The sequence below is a fragment of the Dermacentor andersoni genome, chromosome 11 (genome assembly GCF_023375885.2).
Source record: "Dermacentor andersoni chromosome 11, qqDerAnde1_hic_scaffold, whole genome shotgun sequence".
NCBI lineage: Eukaryota > Metazoa > Arthropoda > Arachnida > Ixodida > Ixodidae > Dermacentor > Dermacentor andersoni.
The window spans coordinates 121,435,789-121,455,106 of record NC_092824.1 but is presented as its reverse complement, the minus strand read 5'-3'; the positions used below and the strand labels follow the sequence as shown (position 1 = coordinate 121,455,106).

At 49.6% G+C, this 19,318-nt stretch overlaps 1 protein-coding gene across 6 annotated transcripts in view; it reads right to left on the bottom strand.

Moving 5' to 3' along the window:
- The window catches only part of LOC126539319 (uncharacterized), a 361,484-nt gene that overhangs the window by 28,539 nt on the left and 313,627 nt on the right, over positions 1-19,318 (bottom strand). The window contains exon 1 of one of the 6 annotated variants that reach the window (XM_050186114.3): positions 18,805-18,983. The exons of the other annotated variants lie outside the window; for them this stretch is intronic. The gene's annotated coding sequence lies outside the window, so the exon portion shown is untranslated. Of the gene's footprint in view, positions 1-18,804; positions 18,984-19,318 lie in introns of those variants that run through there. 6 annotated transcript variants of the gene reach the window in all.

The window sequence follows — 19,318 nt, the reverse complement described above, 5'->3', positions numbered from 1 at the left end:
AGCACTTATAAACTGCGGTGTAGGCACTGGAATAGTCATTCTAAGTGACGTGATACGGACTCACCTAACAAAGTTTTGGCTGTAAAACGCGGATAACGCACCTCGTGTTTGCTATCGCACGAGACATTCGTCTACTGAAAAGCCGCAGGACCATTGCCGACAAAAGAAAGCAGGGAGGGAAAGGAACTGCTTGGACGGCGCGGCGAACGCACGGCCGGTGTCTGCGCCGACAGGATGCCGCTGTGGGCGCGGGGTACCTTTCAACACACTGCGACGTAGCGCAGCCGCCGGGACAGGAAGAAGACGCGACCGTCGGGGGAGGGGGGACGGCAAGGAACCGGTTCCCTTCCGACAGGATCACAGCGGCGACGATGACCTCTGGCTGGCGAAGCCCCCGCCGGGGCACCCCGCCGAGGAGCGCACTCTCATGCCATTGGCCGCACCAACCGTCCCGACGCATGCGCGAAGAAAGTGGTTGAGATGACGGCCGGCCGTTGCTGGCTTGTCCAGACATTGCTTCATCAAGTGCGAAACTTGAGCGGAAGGAGGGCCCCCGCAAATTATTCGCCCCTTTCTTTACACAAAGACGTCTCTAACGTAAAAACCGTTAAAAAGCATTGACGGACTCTCAGTCAGAAGTGCATAAGTGCAGGCCGCTTGGCGTATCATGGTCGAGAATTACTTGTCCTGTCTGTTAGCACGCAGCTCTTAAGCATCCGTTCCTGCGTTGAGCGTCGGCGTGCCTCAGCGGCGTAACCGAGCGTAGAAGCACAGCGAAAGAGCGCGAACGCGAAGCGCACGGGGGGAGTGGGGGGGGGGGGGGGAGGCGAAATTCGGCGAGAGCGAAGAGAGCACGAGGAGGAAAGCAGACGTAGCCAACTTGAAGCATCCACAGATGGCGCTCACGTCCGCGCAGAGCTGCTTGCTTGCTGCGGTAAAGCTAGGGAAACGATGGAGCATGTTTTATTAGAATGTGAAGACGTCTACCCAGCGGTCGATTTAGGCACCACTGGCCTCCTTGAAGCCCTTGGGTTCAGCGAGGGCAGCGGCAAGGTAAACATGTCCACAATAGTGATTAGTAAGAGGCGACTGGAAGCTTGGTGGAAGAAAAGTAGGGAAACGACAAAAAACAGACACGTAGAAAAACAAAGATTACAATAGGGTCAGAAAATTCGCTATGGGAATTCATCGCGTCTTTTTTTTTTTTTTTTAGCCTAGGTAGGACATTATGCAGTATAATAGCAAGAGCTTGGTGGCGCAACCCACCGCCCCGTTCGAAAGGGGACACTCATAACATCCATCCATCATTCCATCTATCCAGCGGAAGCAGAATGCTACAATAATTAAACACAGAGCACTAGCTGCGGGGCCACAATAAGTATAAGGTGGTGCATGTAATCTGGAAAGGAGTAATGGTGCAAGCGCTAACGTTCGCAAATGCCATTCTCTGCTAAACATCGGATATCTTGTCGGGTTTGGAAGTTAACCAAAGATCGGTAGGCCGGTTGGCTTTGGGAGCCCACGGTAAAACCACAAATGAGGCAGTGCAGGGAGACATGGGTTGGGCCTCTTTTTAAGTCAGAGAAGCACTAAGCAAAATCAGTTTTGAAGGAAGACTCAGGAACATGAACGAAAATAAATGGGTAGCAAACGTGCACAACTACCTGTACTTGAAAAGCGTGGACACAGAATGGAGGAAGATGTCAAGAAAGTTGGCAACCAAGCACACGGTAACTGACACTGTAAATAGACAACCAGGAGTCAGCAAAAAGAAAGTTAAAGAAACAGAGACAGTTAAGTAGATGCAAATAGAAACAAAAAGGACCATGGAGATTTACAAGAGTGAGAAGTTAGAAGAGGAAATCTGCACGCTAACACAAAAGGCAGTACCCTCCTATTTGAGGCTCGAGCCGGTTGCCTAAGGACAAAAACATACCGGAGCAAATATTCGGAACTATATGAGGCATGTGTATACGCTGCAGCAAAAATCTAGAGACTGCTTAGCACATCCTAATCGAATGCGAAGGGGTTCACCCAGTGAGAACCGTAGGTAACGTACACCTCCCAGAAGCGCTTGGAGTTGACGAAGGTATTTCCCAATCAGCAATCGAGATAAGCAATAGGCGTTCAGAGTATTTGTGGGGGAAAAAGCTGGGATGAGATTGGTACGGCCGGAACTCTTACAGAAATACGATGGTCGTTTGATAAGTATGGTAAAAATACAAGAGATGGCGCTACAATTCTTTTTTTTTTCTAGGTGACGCGCGAGAAGCACCCATAATATGGCGGCAGAACTTGTTTACGCTAGTACCGACAGTTTGTAAGCTTCTGACAGCCATTGGCACTAAGCTGTGTGGTGATTCCCGCCAAAATAGAAAAAAGATAAATTTCGAGCAGTGATCAAACATTTTTATTTTAAACACTGGACGGCTGCCCAAATTAAAGCCCATTCGAGCGAAGTTCATGGAGACTCTGCACCATCACTGATGACCATTTTACTACTGGATAAATGCATGAATTCAAACGTGGCCGAACTTCGACGCAAGATGGAGCACGTCCTGGGTGTCCATTGGAGGTCACCAGTCACGCCGGAAATGGCATCGAAAATTCATGGAATTGTTGTAGAAAAGGGCCGAGTGAAGGTACGTGAGATATCTGAAATTGTAGGCATCTCGACAGAGGGAGTTCACAATATTCTTCATGAGAAATTGCAGATGAAGAAGGTCTGTGCACGTTGAGTGCCGCGACTGCTGACGATCGCCCAAAGGCGCACGAGGGCAGACATCTCGAAGCAGTGTTTATCGGTGCTTGATCGCAATTCGCAGGACTTTTGGCGTTGATTTGCGACAGCTGACGAGACGTGGATACATCTTCACACTCCATAGTCTAAACAGCAGCCAAAGCAATGGATTAGGCCTGATGAAGGTTCTGCGAAAAAGGCAAAGACTGTTGGTTCAGCCGGAAAGGTGATGGCGACTGTCTTTTGGAATCCAAGAGGAATAGTCTTTGTAGACTACTTACACAATAGCAAAACTGTAAAAAGGGCCATATTAAGCAACGCTCCTAGATCAACTGAAAAGAGAATTGCGCACTAAACGACCTGGGTTAGCACGGAAAAAGCTCCTCTTTCACCAAGACAATGCTCTGCCCCACAAATCGTTTGTTGCAATGGCCAAATTGCCCGAGTATTCTTCGAGGTTGTGCCTCATCCACCATATCCTCCGGATTTGGCCCCATGCGACTTTTTTCTCTTTCCAAACCTGAAGAATTGGCTAGGTGGAAAGAAACTTTCTTCAGATAAAAAGGTTATCTCAGTGGTAAATGACTACTTCAATGGCCTCGAGCCATGCTTTCTTTTTCTGAGGCGACAAAAAAATTGGAGCACCGCTGGAAGAAGTGTGTGGAGCTGGAAGGGAACTATGCTGAAAAATAATATATTGTTTTTTTGCAAACATGGTATATTTAATTGCTTTTTACCACACTTATCAAACGACTCTCGTAGCTAGCGGCACAAGGTAGATTTTGAAGGAGTGAGTGAGTGAGTAAATTAAGTTATTGGAAAACAAGGCATTGACGGGTGACCTTGTGGTTAGGCAGCCACGAGCCCCTGGGCCCGGGCGACTTCTTCAGCTCTCTTGATGACCTTGGCCTGCAGGTCAGGGTCAGAGCTGAGCAACACGTCCTCTCACTGCTCAGTATTACTTAGTTCGTGATTTGTATGATTTTCCACTGTGCACGACCACATAATGTGGAGCAGATCCGCTTTTTTCTTACAATGGTTACGTGTATTAGGGTATTGGTCCGTGTAGTAGTAGTAGTGATAGGCTACGGGGTTGCATGGGGTAGGTACGTGTTCTTCTGAAGTCGCCTCCAAGCTACTTCTTGTCGCTTGTTAAGCGATTTGTGTGCTGGCGGGTACACTGCCCTGGCTAACCTGTAGTGCTGAGTTATTTCCTGGTAACTGACCATGCGATCTGTCTCTCATCTTAGCGTGAACCGTCCTGGTGCTCGGTTGGCGAAATATAGGAGATTAAGGAGACGCATACAAAAAATGCTAGATAAAGAAAGATGTACAGCATACCTGACTAAATCAAGCAGGCTAGGTGACTATTTGTCACCGCCCCGTTTCAAAGGCGATGCCATGAAATCATCATCATAACATCAACCGCGGCACCGGCTGTGCGAGGGAAAGGAATTGTCAGTTTTATCCGAAGGCGAAGCACTGAAAGCGACAGCGTCGTTTAGCGTTGCACTGAAGGCATCTCAGGAGACTGACGTGATGAGCGTGACAGCAGCGTTGCAGGTGTCGCCCCTCGATGGCGCACGATAGAGTCACTGTATATGGCTCTCGCAAAAAGCGCTGTGTATGGCCATATACAGCAACTCTATAGCGCATGAGATGGGAGTAACGAAAAACGGACAGACGCTGCTCGGCGCCGTCGGCGCTCTGTGCGTTTCAGCTTGACCTTGGTTGAGCTTGAAGGTCAGGTGCGCGGAACCAGGCGTCGTCTGCGTTTGTACCGGGAGTCGTACCATCGCTCTAAAAAAGAACCAGAAAGCTCGCGTTCGCGCATAGCGTTCGCAGCAAGCGTTTCCCGGTAAAGATTACAGTTGCATAAGCTGCAGTTGCCGGGAAGCGGCAACTGTGTGGCTGGTCTATTATATATATTATATATAGCCGCACGTCGTGGCTCTGCCAGTCGGTGCGGTGATCGGTGCAACTCCTCCATATGTCGCGAAATTAAAACACTTACACAGCTGCGCTCAAATTTCCCATTAGGTAATATTGTATCAGTCGGTTTTCTTTTTTTTACAACATTATGAATCCCTCTCGAAACGGCTTTCCACTTAATTCATGATGAAGATGATGATGATCATGTGTGGCTCTACCCGAGTAGAGAGCTGTACAGCGTCCTAAGCTCTTGCATGTGTGCACCTATGGCGGATGTCACTTTACCGAGGCAGTCGACGTGTCCTGGTGACGTGGATGATGTCCTGTGGGACAAGCGGCGAAGCGTCTTCACACTATATGAAGCCAGCCATTTCTGCAGTGAACTTCACAGCTAATAAGGAAGCCCGGCAAAATGTGTCGTATAAGAGCAGTGAAAGAGCACATTCGCACTTGGCGCTAAGACGATGACAGTGCATGCAAGCACGCATACTTGCACGCAAACAACTTCACGAGCTAATACGGGGCTGTCACTACCAAATGCTGAAATAACATTTCTTAAACAAACACGACGCCCTCAAATATTGGCTACATTGCACATAACAGGAGAAGTTGGAGTCTGAATTGGTGTGAACGAGTTCGTTGGTTCTCATCTTTCGAGCAAGCGACGAACGGGCGCGCCGCCCGTCGAGCAACAAGAATCGGGGGAGCTCCACGTTTAGTGACGACCACCATGGTTATGTATTACAGCCACGTAGGCATGACAACGCGTGCGGTTGAGTGAGTGGCCCAAGTGCGCCGCCACGGCGGTGAGTGTGTATAGCGTTGTCTAAGTTGTATAGTGGACGAGGAAGACCACCGTGTAGCTGTATGGGTGTTGGCCGCTCTGGGTTCGGATGCCGCCAGCGTCAAGTTGGCTTCCACTCTCATCTCCTCCTTCCTCTTGCGGAGATTACAGAGAATTACAACCCCATAAATATTTAGACAGGTCAGCTAAAGACAATTTGTATTATGCTTAATTCAATGGCTTCGAGTGTTTCCTTCGCCGATGTTGCTTACCATCTTTGCCCCAGTGACAGCCAAATGAATGACACAAATTATTAACCTACTATTGGCGCCTACCATCACACATTTTCGTTTTTGTAGCACATAAACGTGTCACGCGTTTCAGACGGCCCAAGGCGTATTCCCCGTAGGCCGGTCGTGTATTACAGAATGTCACTGATGTGCACGAAGTGAGCGCGACTTTCCGAAGGCGCCTGCAGAGACCGCTACCACTTGTTTGCGGTCGGGAAGCGGTCCGCCTTTACCTTGACTCAAAGTCGAATGGCGAACAAGAATTTAAAAAAAGGAAAATTACGCTTGTTAGCTCGTCACATCCGGTATCAGTAAAGCGCTCAGGATGCTTCAACGAGCCGACGGTATATCGGCCATGTCTTTTCTATTTCTCTCTGTAGGAAGACACGAGCAAATGCGATGAAGCCACACGCATCCGCACGAAACGCGAGCGGCGGCGCCCGCCAGTTTGTATAGACGGCGCGGAAAGCCGTCGTGCCCTTATCGACGCCATCGCTGGTCGTGTGGCAAACACACGAGCTACCAGCGACGAGCCTTGCTTTCTAGGACACTCGCGGAGAAAGGACGACTGCGCAGCCAAGCCGCACGCTTCCGAACTGCGGCGACCGGACACGAACGCCTCCAGAAGCGCGCGGTGCGTGTTAAGCGCGCCCTCTTCTCCGCTGGCACAAAGGGTCGTCATCACTGGGCGAAAAAAACGGGGACGGGCGGCGCTTATTTTTAGCCGAGTACAGCAGCCCGCATTGCGTTTCATTTATTCCGTTCGCGAAAGAGCGTCTGTGCACGAAGAGAGGAATCCCACCTGGAGTGACCGCGGCGTGCCGCCATCGTTCGAAAGCGAGAGCCGTTCACTCGAAGGAGCGCGCTTCCTCGAAGGGCTGACCCGTGCAGCCTGATTGCCGACCCGAAACAACGGCAGATGCGAGGAAACGCCCTCGTGCACTGCTGGTTCAGCTCCCGTGGTCGGCATGGATGTGCCACGTGGCCAAGACTCCCTCGCACGTTTAGGCGAGGCACGCTGACTGAGCCACTGCACGTAGTCAGCCGCCAATTGTCAATCCCGCCCGAACACGAAGACATGCAGGGTATTAAAATACGAGGACAACGGTTTGCCGAATTATTTCCACCTATTAGACGTCTTTGCGTACGAGCCCTTTGAGCGAGAAAGGCTCTCTCCAGTGGAATGCATTCTGGCGTCAGGGGACAAATCGGAATGCCACCGCCAACTTTGAAACAAGTCACTCTGAGAGGTCGACACCATACGCACGGTGGCAGGATCCGATGGCTCAGTTAATTCCGAGCAGATCCGGCAGGCATATTATTTATTCCGGCAAGACCTGTTACGATCAAGTCCAAGACGCTTGAAGCTCTACATAGCATCGACAGCTGCGGAGTTTGCCCCCTACCGTGCATGCGTACTCCCTTTCAATTTCATTGCTTGGCAACCACCACAAAGGATGGAGCGCCACCTGTGACTCCTTGAAGACAGCCTTACTACGCTTCCTATAGCTTCGTTACGTCACGGACGCCATGACCAAATTGTTTCGGAAAACAGACACCGCTTTGCATTGAAAGGAGGTCCTGATGTTATATTACGATGAAAAGCAGGTCGCGAGGCAACGTTGGAGGCGACTGTATCTTGCACAGTGCTATATTTTTCAGCATACCTTGCTAACGCACTGACACGGACACAGTGAAGATACACAAGAAAAGAAGACACTCGCTGCTTGTGTGTCTTCATTGTGTCCGTGTCAGTGCGCTGCTTTACGTGCAAGGTATGATGATTAATCACCAGCTAGCCCAACTTTCCACATTACTGAGCTCTATTTGCCTTTCTTTTCTTTTTCTTCTTCTCCTTTTATTTTTTGTTTTCGTTGAACGGCGCTTGGCTAGCGTTAGCTGGGACACCCTACAGAACGGAAGCGATCGAAGCACGCGTCTCGCCCATGCATTTATCGCAGTAAATCACAACATCGGACTTGCGCCGTAGTCACAAGGGAAAGCCGCCGGAGGGGACCGCTCTAGCACTCCGCAGGCGAGGTCGGTTCCACATGCACGCTCGGTGTACGTGCTGCCTCTTATGGCAACAGGCAGTACGTACGCCCCGAGCGAGAAAGCGCACGTGAATGTGTGATATACAGTGCCTCCCACGTAGCTAGACAGAACAAAGTGATGTCGTTTGCCGTCGCCTGAAGATACTCAAACTATATATTTTTCATTCTGCCTAATTAGTCTTAATAGTTAATGAACTTCTGAAATATTATAATTAGATGAAAAGTGTCGATATGAAAATTGTAGAGCAACATGAAAAACACCCGACACAGCTTTCTGTTTCTCAATGTATACGTGCTACATAAACGTGTTTTTATGAGCGCGAAAGAAGCCCTCAAATGCACGCGAAATTGACGCGCGACCGGCCGCTGGAGGCACTTTGCGTGTATTCGCGGGCTTCATTCACTATCGGAAAAACACTTTTATGTAGCACGTTTCGAGCAGCAGAAGGCTGTATCGGGTGTTTTTCACGTTGCTCTACAATTTTCTGATCGTAACTTTTAATCGAATTATAATATTTCAGAAGCTCATCATTTATTAAGACTAATTATCTAATTAGACGTAATGAAAAAAATAATCTGAGTATCTCCAAGCGACTGCAAACATTACCTTGTTTCTGTCCAGCTACGTGGCACTTGCATATCTGTAATGTTCGCCTGAAGTTACGTGGGACACGCTGTTACAGGTGTTGAAAGTTAGCGCTGTGTGGTTGTCAAACGTGCCTTTCCGTTGTCCCTGTCGTTCAGTTTCCGATACAAAAAAGTAGATGATGTCGCACCGACAAGCCCACGTAGATATAGACATCCTCATCGACTTCAAACACATAGGGCGCGTGGCTGAAAAACAGTGTTCTTACACGTAAAGCGTTTACACGCGTGTAAATATTCGTGTGCTGGAATGCTTGGCTGCGAGGTCTGAAACATGGCGCGGAGACAGCGCACGGGTACATGTACTTTTCAGAGTAAATACGACGGCAAAATTGGTGTTTGGAACAGCAAACTAAAGCTGCTCTATGGGCACGAGATAAGGTAAATGTCATATGACCTACATCTATACGTATTCGTCTCGAAGAGCGAATTTTAGTTAACGAAGCAGTTAATACACACTGGTGGGTTTCGTGTTGGCATGGACGCGCCAGAAAAGTGCACGAAACTGGAGTCTTGAGCAGTGAGCGTAGCATCGTAGACCTTACGCATTTGTTCTCACCATTTAGAAGAAACTTGAACATATCACGAGTGTACGTCGCATGTATACGAGGGCGCCGGCTATGATCCTGGCAGCCGCGAATGCCACGCGTCTTTATTCGCTGAATGCGTAACTGCGCCCCACATACGAGCGTGACTGCAGGCTTACGATGCACGGCGCAGGGTTTCCGCACTGTGAGTGTGTACTCGACAGTCGCGGACGGTTGCGCAATGCAACTCCGAGAGGCAACGGCGATGGTGGGCGCGGGCGCATGCGCAGCTCTCGTGCGTGCAAGAAAGAACATCGCCACTCGGCCGCGCAGCAGAGCGCCACACGAGCGGAGACAGTCATCGCGTGAAATTGCGGAATCCCGATTGGCTTATTCCATCGCTGCAATTAAATAGCTGCAGAGTCATTGCGCCTGCTGCTGTATATGCAGTCAGTGGATGTCATATTATTATTATTATTACTACTACTATTATTGTTGTTGTTGTTGTTGTTTTGGCACTACTTATGGCAAGGGCTCGCACATGCAGAGCTACAGCGTGAACACATGTTCAAGATTTCATTAGGAAGGCAGCACGAAAGGTAGTAACGCCTGACGGGCCCTCCCTCCTGGGACGACAATTGTACACAAGCTGTGGCAGAAAAACGAAAATGGTAATCTTGCGCATTTGAAGGAAATATATATATAGGGTGTCTTTTCTTTAAAAATTACCTATGACAGAGAGCACAATTCTAACCTTTCATCTAAATTACTCGATGACGCAGCCAATAGTTCTACGAGAAGTAAAAAATGATTCATATAATTAGCATAATTACGCTATTAACTTTAAGGCCATATTTTACTCTAGGAATTACAGGCGGTGAGTTCGCACGGCCTATCCATCTGTACTCGGCGCGGCAACAGCGTCGATGTATGAACGGTCAATGTGTCCGACGAAATGCGCTAGCGTTCCAGTTACTTCTTTCAAGAAAATGATGTTTTATGCATTGGAGTACAAAAGTAACTGGAACACCAATGCATTTCGTCGGACACCTTGAAAATTATTATACTGAAACAGGGGCAGTCCTTACGCCTTGCGATCTCACCGGCATTCGCAGATTTAAATATGTACCGTGAAATAATTAAAAAGAAAACATTTGCATCAACCCAGGAAGGAAGAAAAGCCACTAAACATTAGAGTTCCCTCGATAATTATGGTGTTCCAGGAAATATGTCAGAGGAAATTACACGAGAAGTGATCAACTTATTTGCAGCTTTATAAACTTCCGTCAGATTTATGGTTTCTAATTATTTCAGAATGAGAAGCACTTTCGAGGTCCAAGAACACTTCGACTGTCAGAAATTTATTTTCTACGTTATTATTTCATACTTCACGCGAATAAATGCCATTTCAGTTGATTTTCCTTTTGAAAAGCGAAATGCTGGGCTGATGTAGCGCGTAGTTTCTCGAGCAAGGCACCAGCCGTGGTTGTTCAGTGGCTATGGTGTTGGGCTGCTAGAAGCACGAGGTCGCGGGATCGAATCCCGGTCACGGCGGCCGCGTTTCGATGGGGGCGAAATGCGAAAACACCCGTGGTACTTAGATGTAGATACACGTTTAAAAACCCCAGCTGGTCCATATTTCCGGAGTGCCCCACTATACGGCGTGCCTCATAATCAGAAAGTAGTTTTGGCACGTAAAACCCCACTTTTTTTTTTTCCCTCGAGGAAGGCAACCTTCCGATTTTCGCGACGTCTTCAGCAACCTTGGCGATAACGGCCAAAGAGAGATGGTTCCGGAAATAATTGTGTGGTCACCTCCTTAGCGCACAACGGATAATTGCGCTATATTCAGGTTGTCGTGGAAAAAAAGAAAAATCCTACTGTTAGGATTCGGTTGCACATGTGTCAAAGCACCGGCGTCACATCATCGCGAGCTTATTTGACTGTCTGTGACTTAATACCGTCGACTCCTGCTGAGCAGTTACTACGTAATTTCATAATATACTGCGTTACTTCAGTGGGTGATGTAAGTGAAAAAAAAAAGAAAGAAGTTGTTGCTACTGATTTTTCTTCTAGCCATAGGATTTCGGGCAGAACACGCCCGTCTTTCTGATTCGCGCATCGCGGCGCCACACGCGTCCGCGAAGGAGATCTTCTGCGCCGCACCGAATCGCGTCTCCGTGCTGCGCCCGTGTGCGACACGCCTGTGCAGCCTCGACAGTTGAGCGCGTCAGCGTAGAAGCCGCGCGATCGGAAAAAAATGTTAAAAAAAAAATGTTCGAGGGGGGGGGGGGGGGAACGATCTCCGCGCGCATAATCTGTGCTCGGCGGGTGGCGCGCGCTCGCTCGTAACGCGCGCTGCGTAGACCGCTCAATTCATGCAGGCTGAATGATTAGGTTTCGGACCGCTTGCGCGGCCGACGCGAAACGGTGGCCCACTTGCGGGCCCCATTCTTCGGAGACGGTGCGTGCAGGCGAGGCGTCACGGGCGTATCGCCGACCTCGCATCCTCGTTTGCACTCGAAGGGCGCGCCATGGCACGAGTCCCGCCCCGAAGAAACTGCGCCATTGCTGCCGAATTGGGGACTTCTTTTTTCCACTAGCGTACAAGCCGGCTCGTTCGGCTAACGGGACTGATACGAATGACCATTAGTAACACATAACGTGCACGCAGGAAACGTGTTTCTCAGTTTCTACCCTACCTAAAGAAAGAAAAAACACGGTTTTTCTATCTGCCGTCTCCATGATTCTCGAGAAACGTTTCTCGAGCGGCACAACAGCTCTTCTCGATATCGAGTCTACCGTATCCGACGGAGTCGGCCAGCATGGTGAAACCGCGTGTACGGGATAAGACGTGCCTCATTCGCGCGCAGTGTCCTTGCGGCCATCTGCAGGCGAAGATCATCTCCTCCTCGAGTGCGATCCGCAACGAAGGGCGTTGCAAGCAAGCTTTCGGAGAGAAGAAGGGTCCATGGCCAACATGCGGGCCTTCAGAAAGGAGCACTTCTTGCTTTGAAGAACTTTTTCGAGGACACCAGCATTTTGGGCAAATATTAAGTTTCAGTTAATCCTAATAAAGTAAATGAGTGATACAAATGCTGTTCTGGATTCAAAATATCGGACTTTATATATGCGTACGTATACTGAATTAACTCATGCACGAATCTTTGCGATTCGTGTACTGTTGGGCTGTCTAGTTGGTATTCATATCTGGTGTTCTAATGAGCGTCACATTTTGTGACATTATTCTTTTTCCGCATATTTGGTTCCTTTGCTAATTGACAAGGAGTAGCCGATGCCGCCATAAAGGCGCCAACCTCTCCTATTATTCATTTCAATAATAATAATAATAATAATAATAATAACAACAACAACAACATGTAGGTACAGGCAGCCACACTCACTACTTGTGCCCACGCTCTTTTTTATTTCTATCCAGTTTCTTTTTCTCGAATGTTTTTATGTTAAAGGCGAATGCAAGAAAGGTGTCGGGTAATTTTCAGCTCCGTGCTATTGTCTATATATGACAGCCAAGGCGTTTAGCTAAGTGGGTTTTGTTGTTAAGGTAAGATAAAACCACACATGCTGAGCCCGAAGCTTAACGGTATACGGGAACGGCCCAAGTTTTTGTAAATGTTGCACCAATGTAAATCAAAGCACTTTAAGCTTTAATTCGTTTCGTAACGGAGCGGCAGTGTACCTGATTACTAACAGCTATTCCTTTTTTCTCTGCTCCCTGCATTTGTAATTGTTGCTTTTATATTGTGTATATAATCGTTTTCTTCAATTGCTCGTCGTTCTTTGTGCATTTTTGCGCACAATATAGCAAATGCATTATCGCGGCATTGGTGAACCACCCAAGCGAATAAGTGGCTCGATCATTAAGAACGTGTGTTTATTTCTTTCACGTCACCTCTCTCTCTCTCTCTCTCTCTCTCTCTCTCTCTCTCTCTCTCTGTTAATTTGACAATGAAATGGTGTGGAAAATCCGGCGACGAAAGCTGCCGTTTCCAATGCCATCAAATAATGCCAACCAATAAATCAGCAACTCGACCTGTATAATTCCGTGCCATCGTCGATGCATGTGAGTAAACAGGTTTAGCCACGAGCATCGGAGTTCTTTAGAAAACCAAGAAAGTAGCGAGCGAGCAGGGGGTGGGCTGGGAGCGAGTCTTAAAATCGGTCGCAAGTTTTCTCTTTCTCTTCACCCGCTCTTTCAATAGTGTCACTGGGTTAAAAGTAGTCTCGAATAACACTCCGGCCGGGATCTGTACTCAAGCGTTTAAAGGAAAGCTAGAGGTGGTGTACTTGTTAAAACAGTGCAACACTCTCCGGCCGACACATTTCATAACCTTTCCGCTATAGTCCCACCGTAAGGTTCTTATTTCGTCCTGACGGAGTCGCGCTGCGCCACATCTCCATTTAGCCGACGGCATTCGGACACTGCGCACTGCACGCCATGCTGAGCTATACGCGACGTTCGGCAAAGAAAAAGCCTGCACCAATGCCGAGGAAAAGCGTGGGCCTCTGTGCTCAGCTCCGTCGCAGGGGTGCACACGTGCGCAGAACAAAGGTCAACGCTGCCGGAAACACAACTTACATCTGTGACGTTACAAATCGCTTGGCCGGATTCCACGGTCTGCCTCGCGTTGATTCCAAGTGCAGAAGCTACGAAAACCAAGCCTCAAGAAAATGAGGCCATTCGTATAGGTTCCGCGAAACGTTCAAATGTGTCAAATAGGCACGTTTGGTCATTTCAACGCGCAAACGCATCGGCTTTGGCACAAGGGCAACCTTGTCAATGGCTCGCTTTCGTCGGCGCGACGCTGTGAACGCCCAGGCAGACGGCAGCGCGACAGAAACAAAGGCAGCCAGTCGCCCTCCGCCGCTCATTAAAAAAGTGCCGGGGTGATGGGGGGGGGGGGACCGAATTGTTTTACAGCGACGGCATCACCCAGAAAGAAAATAACAAGAACCGATATACGTGCATGCCGCTGAAAAAAAGAAAAGAAGACAGTCGGGTTCGTGCTGTGCGTTGCGGCACTCGAGAGGCGGCGAGACTCCGGATGTCCGGATGCCTTGCAAGCAAACACAGTGAAGCATGGCCCCGGCAGCGCGTTTCAAAAGGAAAAGCAGCAAACAGCACATGCGGGGTCGTCAGGTTCCCACCAGTGCAACCACAGGTGGAAAGATCGCGTCGGCCGGGGCGGGGAGGCAGAACAGGCTGCAGCTGCCAGTTCCGGTGACGGGGGCCTTTGTCGAGGCTGCGACGAGGGGCGCACGCACCGCCCCCCCGCACCCAAGGTGCGTGCCGCGGCCGAGACCTGTGGGGCTGCCGGCGCGCTCCCTTCGTGATCTGGACAACGGAGATGACGTCTCTCGGCGTGTATCCCATGCTCGGCTCCCCCACTTTTCCATTGAAGAAGCCAACAACAACGTGTGCAGGCCTCGGTCTACTACTTCACAACCATCTACGATGCAGGGGAGCGACTGGGAGAGGACCCGTATCGCCCAAAAGAAAAGTTCACTTAACAGAACGATGAATTGGGCTAGTTGGTGCACATTAAGTCAATGCTATATTGCGCTTTGCACACAGCACGTACAATGGGGACAAAATCAATACCGACTGGCAACGAAGACACAGACTGAACCTCTTGCGCTTCTGACCGTGTCAGTTGGTGTCTTCGTTCCTGCAGTCGCTGTTCATCTTGTCCTCGTTAGTGGGCGCCGTACGTAGGGCAATATAACAATGAACAAAGGTTCACACCTGCTTATATTTGCTGTCCAAATATAAAGCCCACAATGTCCTTCTATAAATAATGTCCTTCTATATATTTTATCATGCTTTCAGCAAGAAGGACGCATGTGCCGCGGTATGACAGCAGGGATATCACCTTTAGTATGTATGTGATGGTCTTGTCCTGTGCAAGCTCTCATTACGAAAAAAAAAAAAGGAAAGAAAAAAGTTACGTCGCTGTCTTCAACACGCGCTCTACCATCGAAATGCTTTTGCGTGAACTCTTCTTTAGATGGATGAATTATTTCAGCTACGTAAGCGCAATAAGTGCCAGCTTAGTCGACAGGGAGCTGCATCAAATTCAGCGTATGATAAGGCCTTACAAGCAAGAATGACTACCTCCGAGAAACAAGCATACGATAACAGATAGCCTCGATTGTGAATGAAAAGCGAATATAAACGGCCTTACAATCCAAGCCGAAGTGGAGAGAGCATTGAAGAACTCAGAGTTCTTTTTTCTTTTTTCCCTTTCCAGGAAAGCACTTTGTTTGCGAAAGAACGTTAGAGGGCAAACTAAACACATACATGCATTAGCCACAAGCGACAGTGCGGAGTGAAGAAAAAGAAAGAGAAAAGGTTAAAAAACAGCCACATGCCGTCGCGTCTTCCTCTCGTCGAGCTCCGAAGCTGCACCCGGCGCAGCCTCGTTAAGGAGGCAGAACGGGCCGCCAGAATGCGCACTTTGCGGCAGCCCGTGGGAAATCCGCAAACACGGAGCCCCTTGCGGGACACGCAAGGGCGGCAGGTATACGCCACGAGGATCGCTGGAGAGAAGCGGGGCCTTGGCGGGCCTGCAATCCGCCCGGAAGCAGATCTGTCTCAAGGGACACTATAACGGCGGGGCCTCTCTCTCTGTACATCAGTGATCATCCCAGTCGTGGTTGCCGTTACTATTGCTGCTACTACACTTGTGCTTCTTCTATCCTCTTAGCGGAGTCGATAATCGTCGTTAGTTGTGCTCTCTAGACTCCCGTAGAAGTGGCGTGCATTGGGTACGGAAACGATCGCCAAAAATAAACGAAACTATAGGGCTAGCTTAGAAAGCGACAAAGTAATGAATAACTACGAAAGCGAGCTCTCGCTTCGCCTGATTAGCGCTTTTCTCTCGACTGCCCGAGGGCGAATCTGGCGTCGCATGGAGAAAGCCACAACCGCAACTTCCGCGCAGATGCGGCCTCGCATAACGCTGCCCCCGCGGAAGAGCTCGAAGCAGTCCGTCGCTGAGGCGGCGTCGTTTCACCGAAGCGCGAGAAAGCGTCGTACACGCTGCCGAACAAACCGAGCGCAGCGTTCGGAAAGAGGGGCAATAATCTTTGGACAAGCACCGCGGAGATCGGCGAGAACTTTGTCCAAGCAGGAATGGCGGCTGCCATCTTATAATCCGGCGCCGACTTCCTGGCCATTGCGAAGCGTCGCCTAAAATTAGGCGCGTTTAATCAACGCGAGCGGAGACGCGTCGCCCCGACGAGGAAAGCGGCGCAGCGAGCGAGCGAGGGCCGCGCCACGACGAGCTCCGCCTCGCCAGCTTGCGTTTGTTCGTTGGGTTCGTGCAGAAAGCCCGGAAAGAGATGGGCAAGGAGTGAACACAGCTTGGCAAAGAAGATCGCCTTTTATGAGAAGCATGCGACATCTTCGCCATAATAAAGATAATAATCTCGTTTGCTTTTCACAACCGCAAGTTCGTGGGATGCCTACAATAGTGTTATAAAGGCTTTCTGAGAACCAGCCATATTTTTCTGGTTGCAGTGCGTCAACATGTTGATGTCTCAATAAACTGACAAAGTAGCTTTTCCTTTAAGCGACCACGCACGTACCAACCGGCGCAGCAATACTTGAGGTCAAACCGAAGTCTCATGTGCCGCCAGCGACATTCAGACCCGGGAGCTTCGGCCGTGGCTCCACGTGGCCCGAGAAGAAGCGGCCTTCGAGAATGCGTGGGCGACACGATCTCTAAAGCGCCAGATATTTGGGTCCTTACATCCATGTATAGCCGCGGGACGATCGTATCCGAAGAAATAACTGTGTTAAGCATTGTGCGCTAAACGACGACTCAATATGAGTGACTGTAGGGTTCCTTGAAGACAAGGGCAGATTCCATTGTAAGTCATGTGTGCAGCCTCCCTATGAAGGCCCAGTGCAAAAAAGAGAGGGAGAGATACATATGATCTCAGAAAAGCAACGCAAAGCCATGACGCCCTAAATCCTTTATCGCGTTAGAACATCGTTGGCGGTAGGAATTAATCATTCCACTGCGGATTGTCTCGCAGCTTGTAGGCGAAGGTGAGGATTGTAAAGGTATGTCGCTCGGTCCTTCAATATTCTAGTAATGTGTTAGGTGACGGTCTCGCCGATTTATTTTCGAATCTCGTACGATCTGCCGAGTCCCATGCTTTGTAGAGACAGCTTTCGCGTCATTCATAGCCGAGCCGAAACAATTCGCTGAACGTTCTTCAATCGGTGTTTTTCCCTCGTGAGGCGACGTTGTGTCGCGCAGTCTGCAGCCCTACAATTGAGTGGCCTTGTGTCCCTCGAAAACCTGTAAACGCGCTCCTAGCCGCTTTCCATTGCGCGTGTAATCTTCTCGTTTTCAGGGACGTTGAACAAATGCATTCGGGAATATTATCTCTTTAAGGAGCAGAGATCAGCTCACGAGATGTCGTGCGATCCTTCCTTGTTCAAGCGACACTTCTTTCTTCTGGAACGCAGTTTTAACGCTAGAAGCACGACCAAGGCCCGGAAGTCGCGCAAAAAAAAAAAAAAAAAAAAAAAAACCACTACTGAGAAAAATTATGCAGACATCTGTTTTAGAGATATGCTATGATAAACCCAGTTCCACTACTGGTGTACAATAAATCCGCGACCCCCTGTTTCAACTGACGGCGTTGAGATTACCGCTCAAGGAGGAGGAAGCAGTAAGCGATTCTGCAGGTGTACTTCGGCGCCCTCTTTATGCACGATTCAACCTTCAACAAAGGTGACAGAAGAAAGGTCAAAGGTATAAATAAAATAGTTACCTCTCGCATCGACCTTACCTTGGTGCCTAAAGTCTCAGAGGCTAAGCTATAAGTATATAGGTGTCAGACCACGCTGCTATAAAAGTAACGGGTCGTTTTCTTTGTGCACCCTCTGGGGCTTGTGCGCCAACAATAATTTCGGCCTACCTTGCGTGCACGTCTTTTCTCTAACGCAGGGCTATACCGGTACTTAAAGATCACGAACGGCATGTATGCGCATATTAGCACGACATAGAGCACCTGACAGGAAAGCAGCGGGCGCAGAGCGTTAGATAAGCGAAGTGGGCACAAGACTGACGACGTTTATTACAAGCACCAAAGGACGCAAAATTTTCGAGAGCGAGGAGATTCACAGCATCTGCGGTGTTCGGCGTGTCAGTGCTGACTACTACGTGGCTCTCTTGAGTGTGACTTCCATCGGTTATCAAGAGTTCCTCAAACCAAGCGGGAAATAAATGCACATGCCTTTATTATTTTTTTAATTAAATATATGTAAAGAGATGTTGGCAACTCTTGAAAAGGCCGGCTGCACGTTTCGCCCAGCTTCGCAGTGCATCCCTGGAGCAGCGCAGACAAAAATAGGCTCCCCCTTTCCCATGCGCAACGGAGATTAGCGATAAATTAACTCAGACACCGCTGTGGCAGTTATACAGTGCTCTATACACATTTCGAGTTGTGCGATTAAATGTAAGCAGCATGCCCCATCCAGGTCAACTCCACGAACATCCCCACAGCAGCTCTCGTTTCCCGCACGTTTTGGCCTTCACGTGTGCACGCCGTGTGCTATTTTAGCCGAAGGTGCGGAAAGTGAAAACGCGGCAAGAATGCGCTCTCCGTCGGTCTCTCGTCGAGTCCCGAAAGTAGCAGTAGTAAGCCACCGAAGCAAGCACTGCTATCGAGCAGAGCTCACCGGCCACTGCCACTTGTTCATTCGAGCCACACGAGTGAGAACGACGACAGCGCGGCGCTCGTCGCGCGACCGCGGACACTCGAGTACGCGGAGCAGACGACTCGGTCTCACCTGCGGCCACGGGGGGGGGCACCCGCTCGTCGAGCGCAAATCCAGAATCGGCCGGGCAGTCACCGATGCATCCTCTTCTCGGACGGCTGTTATTCCAAGCGAAGCGTCCACTCGCGGCACCGCGGACGTCGGCCAACGATGGTGGCGCGCGCACTCGGTGAACGCGCCGGCTCAAACAGGTTGGCGCATACCTGTTGTCCGCCGCACTCGCCGCCGCTGGCAGCCCATTGGCTGCTGCTGCTCTGGTACGGGAAGGGGGGGGGGGGGGGGGGTTGCATGCGCGGGGAGAGGGGCGCGCCTCGGAAAGTACACCGTGGCTGCGCGGTCATACGTGGCTTCTTCGACCGAGCCCCGTCGGGGGCCACATTTCTTCTGTTTCATCTTACTGAGAGCTTTAATCCGAGCAGAATTCAACGAAGGAATTACAGCGAGACACTAGTTTTCAATAAAGAGTACATCAATATCTAGTACAAGTATCGAGCGATTTCGATACTAAGAAAAGGATCGATTCATT